We start from the raw sequence: 12,302 nt of genomic DNA on the forward strand, positions 1-12,302 counted from the left end.
CATCCTATAGCCACAGATTAAATACCAGACCTAAGAATAAAGATCCTTGGTACTTAAAAAAAAAAAAAAAAAGAAGTCTGATAGTTTCCTACTTAAGAAGTAGCTTATGGTTACCAAAGGAAAATAAGGATGGGGGGGGAATAAATTAGGAGTTGGTGATTGGCAGATACAAACTACTATATGTAAAATAGATAAACAACAAGGACCTACTGTACAGCACAGGGAACTATATTCAATGTCCTGTAACAAACCATAATGGAGGGCTTCACTGGTGGTCCAATGGTTAAGAATTCACCTTGCAATGCAGGAGACACCAGTTTGATCCCTGCTCTGGAAACATCGCACATGTCGTGGGACAACTAAGCCCGTGAGCCAAAACTACTCGGTCTGTGCTCTAGAGCCTACAGGTCACAACTACTGAAGCCCAGACCCGCTAGAGCCCATGCTCTGCAACAAGAGAAGCCACCCCAGTGAGAAGCCCAGACACCACAACTAGAGAGTAGCCCCCACTCTCCACATGTAGAGAAAGCCCACATGCAGCAACCAAGACCCAGCTCAGCCATGAAAGCGAAAGTCACTCAGTCATGTCCAACTCTTTGCAACCCCGTGGACTATACAGTCCATGGAATTCTCCAGGCCAGAATGCTGGAATGGATAGCCTTTCCCTCCTCCAGGGGATCTTCCCAACCCAGGTCTCCCGCAATGCAGGCAGATTCTTTACCAGCTGAGCCACCAGCGAAGCCCAGAACAACCATAAATAAATAAATAAACATTTGTTTAAAAACCATAACAGAAAAGAATTACATACACACACACACACACACACACACATACACACACACACACACACACGCTGTTGCTTAAGTTGTGTTCAACTCTTCTGAGAACCCACAGACTGTAGCCAGACAGGCTCCGCTGTTCATGGGATTTCCCTGGAGTGGGTTGCCATTTCCTTCCCCAGGGGGATCTTCCCAACCCAGGGATCAAATGTCTCCAGCATTGGCAGGTGGATTCTTCACCAATGAACCACCAGGGAAGCCAAATATATACGACTCACTTTGCTGTATGCTAGAAACTAACACAATATTGTATATCAACTATATTTCAATAAAATTTTTTAAAAATAGAAAAGTATCACTTTGCATTAGCTCAGTTCCTGCATGTGTGTGTGTTGATAGACAGGGACAAGTGAATAAAATAGGTGTAGCAGCTAGATGTGGTGGCCAGAAACACTGGGCCAAGAGACAAGAGAGCTGGGATTTTTCACAAGTTATAGCTCTGGCCAAGCTATTTAGCTTCTCAAAGTCTGTGTCCCCTGGGGGAAAATGCATTACCTGAACCAGATGATTGTTAAAGAAACAGCTCTAGCAGTCTGCAGCAGACATACAAAGACCCAACTGTTACACACCACCACTTATAGGAACAATCTTTTACTCTCAAATCTGAACTGAGCAGACCTTACTGGAGAAATGAGGGTTGGGCAGGTCTAAAGACGTAACATAGTATAAAAGTTAAAATGAAAAACAGAAAACAGCCACAGCACGCCCATAAACTCAAATGCATGGAGTTTCAGAGCGTCAGAGATCATTACCCTATCTCCTATTCACATCTGGTTCTCCGTTTTTCTTTAGCAAAGGAAGACAGTCCAGAATGGAAAAGTCGGAAAGTTGGCTCTTTTCTACCACTGGTTTTCATTGCAGCCTTGCTCAGAAAGCAGTACACTGAATCACTTTGCTGTACAGGTGAAACTAACATGTCGTTGTAGATTAACTACATTTTAATTTTTTAAAGCAGTAAATTAAAGAATAATCATAGGAATATTCTACCATAGGCCATAGCATTTAAAGAGAAGAATAGTCTTCGGGATAAGCCCTAAAGACTCATGAAAGAGGTGACAGATTCCCACAGTATGGCTCTTTAATGCTGAGTAATGTGGCGGACAGAGGTAGGAAGAGCAGACAATTTAAATCCTACAGACACGAAGAGCAGGTTTTGTGGGGTATAAATGATCAACATGAGAGAGCTGCATTAGCACAGGTTAAAGCTGAGAGTCTTCAGGAACAGGAGAAGGCTGTATAAAATATTTAAATGGCCCTTCTGGTGCTTCATGTTTCCCACGGTACATATAAATCTGGGAGGTCATGCTCTTGATGGACTCGCTGAATGACACTAGGCCACTTTGCCAACCCTTTATCCTACATCAGACAGTGAGGTCATTGTAGAAACGGGGGCAAGATTTCAGAAGTGCCATGGCAAGGATGCTCAATTTCATCACAGGGAGAGCTCCAATTTTAAAGTCAACATTTACAGCCAGTCTTCTACATTAAGTACGCCTTCCCAAGGACTGGGGAAGGGAGATTGAAAATGTCTCTTTAGCTGCTGCCTGCAGAAAGGGTTCCAAATGGTCTGTTGGCATGACTCAACGAATGTTTAGAACACTAATCATCTCAAAAGTACCCTGTAAAAAACAATTCACACCACATCACTCACCAAAACTATGCTACTGAAAACCCTTTGAAGCAATAACTCTCTCTGCATTATGCATTTATGGGGAATTAACGACCAACCGGAATCTATGGACTTTGACCAGAACCAGAGCTATTAATGCACAGGAAAAATCTGACACTCTCTTGATCTTTCCAAAGCTAGCATCCTTCGATGTGTGCAGAATATAAAACCCTGGATGCTGCATTATATGTGAGTTCTCTGGTTATTTATGAACAGACTGGTGGACTCCTTGTGACCACAGCTCCAGATTTCAAGCAATTGAAAAGCTAAGTAACAGGATCTGTCAGGAGGATATTTACAGTCTAAACCATGTTGTCCACATACAGAAAACAAAGTGAGACTCTGACCAACTGAAGCATAAAACTGTCCTACAGTCTACAAAGAGGAAAGATGCCTTCTATGTCTTCATAGTAAGTCCACTGGCTTATAGCTCATTTTAATCAATATTGAATTCATTTTTGAATCTTACTTAATACAATCACAATTTCACCTTTACTTCAACTTCTCCTGAGCTGTATTGTATTCACTGTTTCATTCGTCTGCCTACACTGAAAAGACTGAATAATTCATCTCCAGAGTCTCCTAAACAGGGTAGTAAAAGCAGCATGAATGAGTCAGCTTTGCAGTTACTTCCTCATAACTCTTTGTCACTAATAGGGAATAGCTTGTTCTTGACTTTGTACCCCTACTGCACAAATTTGCTGTTGAACTCGTGGAAGGCAATTTGGTCCTAATTCTAACAGAAAAATTGACTGCCATCAGCAAAGACTGATAAAAGTCTGGTAGAGGTATAAAACTTTTGAAAATATCTGTTCTTTTCAATAACAATTAGTCCTCTAAAACTGTGGTTTGATCACTACGAACTGCAAGTTTTGTGAGTCTTAGATCCAAATATCGCTAACAAGGAATAAATGGACAAATGTAACTTTGATCTTGTAGATCAACCCTATGAACTATATCCAATGAATTTGGTTAAGGACATATATTAAGTTAAAATGCATTCCAATATACAATAGGTGCAGACAAATACTGTTTGATCCCACTTATATGAGATACCTATAATAGTCAAATTCAGAGTCAGAAAAGTATAGTCCAGGGGTCGGTGGGGGTGTGGGGGGGGGGGGGGGGAGTACTGAGGGGGAACGGGGAGTTAGTGTTTAATGGGGACAGAGGTTCAGTTTAGGAAGATGAAAAATTTGGGAGATGAATGGACAATGGTGAGAGCTGTACAATAACATGAATGTACTTAGTGCCACTGATGGTACAGTTAAACACAGTTAAAATAGTATGTTTTTTATTATGTGACTTTAAACACCATAAAAAAAGATTTTAAAAAGAGATATGAAAATAAGGCAGCCACAAGGAGCATTTCTGAGTCAGAATTATCATTTTCAAAATACCTTTCCAGCAGAAAAAAGGTGACTGCTCTTCACAGCAATGAAGAAAGGTATCTCAAAGGCTTTGGGGGCTGGCAAGGGGGTTTTCACAGAGCATGTTCAGCAAATGTGCAAAGTAAAGATGTTTCAGAGTTCCCGTATTCCCAAACTTCCTCTGTGTGTCTTTCCCATGGTCACAAGCCATAATGGACATCCATCTGTTAGCTTTATTTTCCCTGGTTCTCCCTCTCCGGGCCTTCCCAGCTGGGACCACTAATGCAGCCTTAGCTTTGGTTTCCAAGGTAAAGATGGCAGAGACAGCCCGCACCAACAGTCCATGCTTAGGCCCCTCAGCCCTATTTGGTGAGGCTTAGAATTAATTCCCATTCCAGATTCCAGGTTGTACTCCCACCCCTGTGAGTTTCCTGCATGATTAACCTGGCCCAGGGCAGGCTTAGAGAGGACTCTAGCTCATCCCTCACAGCCCTTACTCCCTAGCCCTGTGCTGGCTCGGTCCAGAGTCTCCAGATTTTCCATTCTGTTTGACTGCCCAGTCTAGGACCAGAGACCTCCCCTGAGTCCCAGCTCACAGGCCAGGCTCTGAAGTCCTGCCTGGAATATGTCAGGTCCTTCTCCACGGCTTGATCCTGGCATCCTATGTCCTAGAATCCAGTTCTCATACTTGTAACCCACTTCCCCATGTAACACCACACACAAACCACTTCTAGAGTCCCCACTTCCTTGCTCAGCCCCCCTCACTGGCTGCCTTAGACGCAATCATTCCTGAGCTTAGGGCTGAAACTGTTGATTTCTATCAGAAATCACGTCTGGTTCCCTCCAGAGCCAGAGTCTAGTTTCTGCAAAAAGTGAATGCTTTTAAGAGATGCAGAAGAGAGTAAGTAAAATCATGGAACCTGGCAACCACTGAATATAGAGGCTGCTGCTGCTGCTAAGTCACTTCAGTCGTGTCCAACTCTGTACAACCCCACAGATGGCAGCCCACCAGGCTCCCCCATCCCTGGGATTCTCCAGGGAAGAACACTGGAGTGGGTTGCCATTTCCTTCTCCAATGCATGAAACTGAAAAGTGAAAGTGAAGTCTCTCAGTCGTGTCTGACTCTTAGCCACCCCGTGGACGGCAGCCTACCAGGCTCCCCCATCCATGGGATTTTCCGGGCAAGAGTACTGGTATGGGGTGCCATTGCCTTCTCTGGAATATAGAGGCTAGTGAGATTGAAACATCAAATATGACCAGATTAAATCTGGCAGGACTTTTCCCAGTTCCTTAAAAACACTCCACAGATCTTCCTCTATACCAAAAGTTGGAGGGTGGTGGGCAGCAGGGCTGCTGCGTTCTATGCAGAGGACCCCAACTGCAGGGCCTCACGTGGCAGCTCTCAACTATGGGACTGGAGGATGAGCCAAAGGTAGATGTGAAAGTCATAAGAATCCAGCTTACACTGGGCCTTCTGCTTATATTATCTCTTTTACTCCCCACGATCACCCAATAAGCACCATTTTATTAAAAAAAAAAAAAAAACACTGGGTCTCAGAAAGATTAACTTGTCCAAAGTCAGTGACTTGAAAAAGTACAAAGCTGAGCACAGAGCCCAGATCAGTTAGATTTCAACCAGTGGACTCTATCCACAGCTATAATGCCTTCCCAGGAGAAGCTCAGGCAGAGAGAGCGTGACCACAAATCTATGGAATGCAAAGTCAGGAGGAGAAAGAGGCCAGTAGAGCCCAATGCTGCAGAATGGCAAAGTAAGACCTGAAAAGGGAGGACACGGGTGGCAAATGGAAATAAATGCACATTAGGTGACAGTTACATGCTAGGAACTATGCTAAGCGCTTTGGCTCTATTAACTCTTTTTTAAGTTTTACAACAGACCCCCAGGATCAGCTCATTTTATTGATAAACACAAACTAAGACACAGAAAGTTTAAATAATTTGCCTGAGTTCATGCAGCTTGGAAGGGAATGGAGTCTGAGCTTGAACCGAGGCAAGTGGGCTCCATGTCTGCAGACTTACTTCCTCCTTGGAGGTTCCTAAAGACCTCAGCAAGAACAGCTGTGAGTAGGAGAGGAGGGAAGGTAGTCCAATCTGGCCGACTTGCAACTGGGTTATGAAGGGAAGGAGGGAAAGAAAGGGAAAGCTCAGGGAGAATGTGTTCAGTTCCCAGGGCTGCCACGCAAGGCACTGCAAACACAGTACCTAAACTTAACTTGCCTGTGTGCGTGCTAAGTCATTTCAGTTGTGTCCAACTCTTTGTGACCCTATGGACCGTAGCCTGCCAGGCTCCTCTGTCCATGGGATTCTCCAGGCAAGAGTACTGGAGTGGGTTGCCATGCCCTCCTCCAGGGGATCTTCCCTATCCAGGGATCAAACCTGTGTCTCCTGCAATAGAAGGTAGGTTCTTTACCACTAGCGTCACCTGGGAAGCCCAAGCTTAACACAGTAGAAATTTATTTTCTCCGTCGTGGAGGCTTAAATCCAAAATCAAGATATTGATCTTCCCTCCAGAGCTCCTAGAGGAGGTTCCTTCCTTCCTTGCCTCTTCCAGTTTCTAGCAGCCCTGGGTGTCCCTTGCCTTGCGGCAGCATCACTCCAATCTCTGCCTCAGTCTTAGTGTGGTTCCTTCCCTCTGTGTGTCTGTAACTCTGTGTCTCCACACAACATCCTTGTGTGGCTGTGTCTGTGCCCAAATTTCCCTCTTCTTACAGGGACATCAGTCACACTGGATTACGATCCATCCCAATGAACTCAACCTGACGAAATCTGCAATGGTGCAGGACTTCCCTGGTGCTCCAATGGTTAAGAATCTGCCTGCCAAAGCAGGGGACACAGGTTCAACCCCTTGTCCAGGAAGATTCCACATGCCACAGGGCAACTAAGCCCGTGTGCCACGACTACTGAAACCTGCATGGCTAGAGCCTGTGCTCCGCAACAAGAGCAGCCACCACAAAGGGAAGCCCACGCACTGCAACTACAGAGCAGCCCCTACTCATCACAGCCGGAGAAACCCCGGGCACAGCAACAAAGACCCAGCACAACCAAAAATAATAAACAAATAAAATAAATCCATGAAGACCCTACTTCCAAATAAGGTCATATCCCCAGGTTTGGAGGGTTAGGACTTCAATATATCTCTTTTCTTAGCAGGGAGGATACAATTCAACCCAAAACAAGAGCCAGGGGTGCGAGGGGAGGATTTTTAAACATGAAGATGGGAAAGATGATCTATGCGCTCTTTTAAAATAACATTTTATTAAAGATCAGTAGGTAGGTCATGGTTCTTTCCAAATGAGCAGAAAATCTGATTATCTGTATCCGAAGAAAGGCTTCCCATGCCTGGCGTATCATTTTTAGTATTCTGCTTTAATTTAATGAGCTGGAGAAGGACACAGACTCACAGCTTTTGCCAGGAACATTCTGGCACAATTCATCTATCACAACTTCCCCAGCTCATATCTCCCCCGATCAATAAGAAAGCAGAATCGATGCCATGTCAAGCTGCACGGTTAACTCTTAATCACACAGACTGTGACAGAGACAAGCAGTTGTACAAACGCTAAAACTAACAAACAGAAACTTTCCACCTGCCTAGAATTTGGTCGGTTTTTAACTGACATTTTTCTTAGGAGGTTTTTTTTTTTTTTTGAAGTGCATAATCCCTCAGTTTATACCAAATAGAAGCAGGAATCCAAGGAATTAGCCTGGAAATAGTTAGGTTAGCAAAAGGAAGTCAATCTGGGAGTAACTGGTCAGTCTAGATAACCCATACACTTTTAGCCAAAGATTTGCTCTACTTAAAATAGCAGTGGTAGGTTGGTGCAGTACTCAAAACATTGGCATTAAAATTTTGCCTTAAACAATTCCAACACAGGATTAGTTATCCTATAAAGAAATTGCCATTCATAGCATTTATGCATTCATTAACTTTTCCCAAAATGTTTGTTTAATCATTATTCACTCCTTCGTGACTGGTTTAGCATAATATCCTAAGCCTGGAAATTTAGCAAAACTCTAATTTAAAACACCTACAAAGAAGGGCTTCCATGATAGCTCAGTTGGTAAAGAATCCGCCTGCAATGCAGGAGACCCCGGTTCAGTTCCTGGGTTGGGAAGATCCCCTGGAGAAGGGAAAGGCTACTCACTCCAGTATTCTGGCCTGGAGAATTCCGTGGACAGCCCATGGTGTCACAAAGAGTAGGACATGACTGAGTGACTTTCACTTCACTTTCACAAAGAATGTGCAGGTAGTAGCTGTCAAAGGGTTTCTAGCACCGTGAGACACCTCTGATTCTCATTAGCTTTGCCATTTAAATTCACAACCACTGCATTCACTACACTATTGGGAACAAAGAATGACAACTCCCAACTGAGGCAGGAGACATCAACATTATCAAAGGGCAAGCACGCTCTTGAAGCAAACACACAACTATTTATACAAATGGATGTTGTTCTATTGCAATAAGCAACTCAAAAGCTACAATTTATTTCAATAATATCAATTATTACTCAAAGCTTTTTGAGGGACTCCTTTCCTATGCTTACCACCAGAGTTTGTAAAATAATCTTTTGTCTGCCATATATGGGATACTGTGCTAGGTGTCATTGATTTTGAAAGATCTGGGAACAATTCAGAGCAAAATCAGGCATATGATATTGTTGATCAAGCAAGGTCATGTCATTTAGGATCAAAAAATGCTTCATAAGGGAGGGAGAGAGTGGGAAGAATAAAAAGGGTAGCACTGACATATATACATTGCTGCTGCTGCTAAGTCACTTCAGTCGTGTCCGACTCTGTGCGACCCCAGAGACGGCAACCCACCAGGCTCCCCCGTCCCTGGGATTCTCCAGGCAAGAACACTAGAGTGGGTTGCCATTTCCTTCAATGCATGAAAGTGAAAAGTGAAAGTGAAGTCGCTCAGTCGTGCCTGACTCCTAGCGACCCCATGGACTGCAGCCTACCAGGCTCCTCCATCCATGGGATTTGCCAGGCAAGAGTACTGGAGTGGGTTGCCATTGCCTTCTCTGATATATCCACAACAATGTGTAAAACAGATAGCTAGGGGAAGAAGCTCGATGCTGTGATAACCTAGAGGGCTGGGATAGAGAGTGGGAGGGAGACTCAAGAGGGAAGAGATGTATATAAACTTAGAGCCGATTCACATCATTGTACAGAAGAAACCAACAAAAACATTGGCAAGCAACTATCTTCCAATGAAAAATAATTTTTTAAAAAATGTTTCACAAAGATTATGCTGCTAGCCAGAGTATAGTTCACTCTTTATGTATCCAGTAGAACCCCTCAGAGGTTCAGGAATTTTTTCAGACTAAGTCTGGCTGACACTGGACCTTGGAGGATGAACTCTTTAACAAACAATGCCGTTGGTTTAAGAGGCTCTATCTGCATTGCCTGGTGGTGTGATTGCGGCCACTCTGTTCCCTCAAGGCTCCAGGAGACACCTCCAACCGGGCATTTAGGCTGGGCTCACTAGAAGCATCATCATTTATTATCTTCCTCAAAGACCATCATTTTTCCCCAGTTTCCCTTGAGAGAACAAACCAAATGGTGAGTCACTGTGGTTTCTAGGCAGCACTATAGGTATTCAGCAAACTCTCCACAGAATTCTCCTCCTGCCCCCACTGTCCTTCAGAATGAGCCTGTTTCTTTCCCTAATTTACTCTTCAATGCAGGATAGAAATGAACCAGCTCTGCAGACAGATCTGAGAGGGTGGAAGACCCATTTATACAGCAATATGGCTCTGTGTTATCGCCATTTCCTAACACTCAAGTCCTTAAGAGTCCTGATACTCGTCTTGAGCATAAGCAGACCTGATTTGAGTCTAACAACAGAATATGGCAATGGTGATGGGATGTCATGTCTGTGACTATGTTACATAAAACTGTCATGTATGTCTTGCCCACAGACTTTCCCTCTTGCTGGCTTCAATGAAGCAAGTGGCCATACTGTGAGGCATGGTGAGACCCATGTGGCAAGGAACTGAGGGTCTCCCCAGGCCAACAGTCAACACTGCTGAAGCCCTCGGTCATACCACTCACAAGAAATTGAATTCTGCCAACACCATGTGATTCTGGAGGCAGATCTTCTCCAGTTGGGCCTTGAGAAAAGACCACAGCTTCAGCTGATACCTTAAAGCTAAAATTCTGAAGCAGAAGACCCAAGATATGCCTTGCTCTTCCTATTACTTCATCTCCACAAGCTTTCCCACCACATCAGTAGTTATGTTTTTCATTTGCTTCACATAAAATGACCACTAAATTTTAAACACTTCCAGGATGATTCTACAATTGCCAACAGCATATATGTTTAGTAGTCAATCCTGATACTGGTGTCTTAGCGTGTATAAACATGTAATAAAATGCCACAGCCATGCTTGTGCATTCTTTGCCTTCACAAGTCAAGTGAGAAGGCCTGTCCTTCAGAGTTACCTTTGGGACTTATCGCTGAATCTAAAATAGATCAATCCATAGAGACAGGAAGCAATCTAGTGGTTTTTAGGGCTAAGGGAAAGAGGAATGGGGAATGACTGCTGAATGGTTCTTCTTTGGGGTGATTAAACTGTCTCAAAACTAGATAGAGGTAATTGTTGCACAATACTGTGACTGTATTAAATGTCACTTTAAAGTGGTTAATGAGGGACTTCCCTGATGGTCCAGCGGTTAAGAATCCACCTTCCAATGCAAGAGACTTGGGTTCAATCCCTGAGTGGGGAACTAAGATCCCACACGCTGCAGGACAACTAAGCCTGCACATCACAACTACTGAGTCCCGCACTCTGCAACTAGTGAGAAGCCCACACGTGGTGAAGTGGTGATCGCAGTGAAGATCCCAAGAGGTGCAATGAAGGTTCCACGCGCCGCAACGAAGACATGACACAGACATGAGGAAACAATCAAAAAATAAAATGGTCAATGGTCATTTTAGGTATATGAAGTTTACCACGATAAAATAAAGTATGCTTGAAAAAAAGAGGAAACAAGGAAAAGGCTTCCCAAGTGGCGCTAGTGGTAAAGAACCCACCTGCCAATGCAGGAGACATAAGAGATGCAGGTTAAATCCCTGGGTCGGGAAGATTCCCCTGGAGGAGGGCATGTCAGTCCACTCCAGTATTCTTGCCTGGAGAATCCCATGGACAAAGGAGCCTGGCAGACTGCAGTTCATAGGGTCGCACAGAGTCAGACGTGACTGAAGTGACTTAACATGCACACAAATGGGGAGAAGTTAGGGACCAAGAAGGCTTTGAAAGGTCAGAGAAATACTTTTTTCTCAGGTCAGTCTGGTCACTTTTCCATGAGGGAAAAATCAAAAGCAACTGTACTCTATATTGATTCTGAATAATATACTAATGGATTCTAAAAGATCATTGATGATAAGATTTACCATCAACAATAAAAATATACACTGACTTTAAGATTTATTCATGATTTTAAAAGCATTAAAATGCAAAAATTATTGGTATTAGAATCGAAGGAAAACACTATCACAAATAAATTAAATGTGTTGCTGTTGTTTAGTCACTATTTTGTGTCCAATTCTTTTGTGACCCCATGGACTATAGTCCGTGAGGCTCCTCTGTCCATGGATTTCCCAGGCAAGAATACTGGAGTGGGTTGCCATTTCCTTCACCAGGGGATCTTCCCGACCCAGGGATCGAACCTGTGTCTCCTGCTTGGCAGGTGGACTCTTAACCACTGAGCCACCTTGGAACTATAATGTCAACTATGGAGAAATACACAGGAAGACTGGAAGACAATAGGTCATTTTAACTCCTCTGAGTAGACAGATTGTGGGTGAGTTTTTCCCAGCTTCTGAAATGTGGCCAGATCGGGTTTCCTTTCCTTTCATCTTCTCTATACCATCCCATCTCTCCCTGGTAGGAAGAGGGCCTTCTAGCCTCAGGCACCAACGTTATGCATTGTGAGGGGAAAGTGATGGTAACAGAGAGGCTGGTTTGTCTAGGTCAGTATTACCCTCTGAAAGCTTCATTTCGTCGACAAAACTTTATGGCAGGTCTATTATGTGGTAGGCATTATTCTAGACGCTAGGAAGACAGTTGTAAACATGAAAAATCTCTGATAATGGAGCTTCCAGCCACAACCACAGGGTACAGCTAGAACACCAATGGAAGAGCAACAAAGGGGAAGGTGGAGAAGCCCAAGAAAGAGGGATTTCTCATCACTCATGGAAGGAGAGTCAGCACAGCCTGAACGGCAACCCAGAGGAAATGGGAGCAAAAACGTGTGCCCCATTCTCTGGCCTCTGATTATTTTGTGGCCTTCTCTGAATAAAGGTTTTTTGTGGTGGTGGACAGAGCTAGAAGCCTGCCCAGCTGTTCCTGGGCATAAAGCCAGGATTATATATTTTACCCCAAATTGTTGCTTTGAGC

The 12,302-nt window shown here is 43.9% G+C and overlaps 1 protein-coding gene across 5 annotated transcripts in view; it reads right to left on the bottom strand.

Moving 5' to 3' along the window:
- The window catches only part of ARMH4 (armadillo like helical domain containing 4), a 258,708-nt gene that overhangs the window by 45,242 nt on the left and 201,164 nt on the right, over window positions 1-12,302 (bottom strand). The gene's annotated exons all lie outside the window — the stretch shown is intronic.

Source organism: Ovis aries, chromosome 7 (genome assembly GCF_016772045.2).
Source record: "Ovis aries strain OAR_USU_Benz2616 breed Rambouillet chromosome 7, ARS-UI_Ramb_v3.0, whole genome shotgun sequence".
NCBI classification, from domain to species: Eukaryota; Metazoa; Chordata; class Mammalia; order Artiodactyla; family Bovidae; genus Ovis; species Ovis aries.